A 1,214-nucleotide genomic window follows, 5' to 3' on the forward strand; every position below is an offset into this window, starting at 1 on the left:
TTTTGTTCTCTCTTTCCTGACTGTCGATAATATTTGCGATCGCGACGCGGGAGAAAAATTTCGTACGACGCGAACCGTTAGAAACTTATCGAAACTGGCGTCTCGCTTGAAGTTAGTTGCACACTTCAAATTAATCGGAAGTGGCGACACACTTCGTTATCATAAATTACGAAGATGCGCGATGAAGCGGATAATAATTTTATTACGTGTTTATAAGCAGCTATTTTGTTTTGATATAATAACAAATCATATCGTAATTCCCACAAACGTTTTCCTTCTTTTTTCTCGATTATTAAAACAATTAATTATCTTCACATTTTTCATAGCGCGCGAAAAAGATTTCATATTGAGAACCGCGGTATAATTTAAGTAATTAGCACCACGTTTAAAGTAAATCGGGCGATTCGAGCTCATAGTTATCGCGATTCTTTTAAGGTGATATTCGTATATTAATAAAATCTTTTTTCTTAGCAATAATCTTTGATTAGTAATTAACTTTTACATTTTTCGATGCGCGAAAAAAATTTTATATTTCAAATTCGATTAAAAATTGATTAAAATTAATTGAAATTTTGGATATTTTTCAGTAAGAAATTATACAATATAATTTCAATGAATCATTTCATCCTTCTTCAATATTGGTAAACAATAAGGATGTAATAAATATTACACTGTATCCTTGCCGGAAAACGCTCTTTATCTGTAAGCTCCAAATAATCTACAAAGTAAAAAACATTTTAGTATTTATATTAGAAACGGTTTACTTAAGTACTTGTTAAAATTTTGTGTTGAATTTTTAACACATCGAAGTGTTAATTCAATATAATGTAATTGTATTATTGAAATATTTTGTATTAAATTATTATTCAATATTTCTTGCTGTTAAAACAACATGCATTATGAATAAGTAAACAAACAACATAGAAATAATATTTTTTAAACATAAATTCTAAGATAAATGTGTTAATTTAACATTAATATGTTATAAATATTAATTATAATGAAGAAATATAATTGCTTACAAAAATTGTGTCTGTCTTACGTTTCTGTATTAATTTTTTAAATAATATTTATGTTGCTTTCTAATATTCCTCTTGTATTCCTCTTGTATTAAATAAACACTAAAATTTAAACGGATCGTTTTTAACATGTGTTAAATTTAACACAAATTTTCCAACTGTGCAGCGATTCGCATTTCATGAGGGTCATTCGAA

The sequence above is a fragment of the Mycetomoellerius zeteki genome, unplaced genomic scaffold (assembly GCF_001594055.1).
Source record: "Mycetomoellerius zeteki isolate Tzet28-1 unplaced genomic scaffold, Tzet1.0 scaffold244, whole genome shotgun sequence".
Classification (NCBI taxonomy): Eukaryota; Metazoa; Arthropoda; class Insecta; order Hymenoptera; family Formicidae; genus Mycetomoellerius; species Mycetomoellerius zeteki.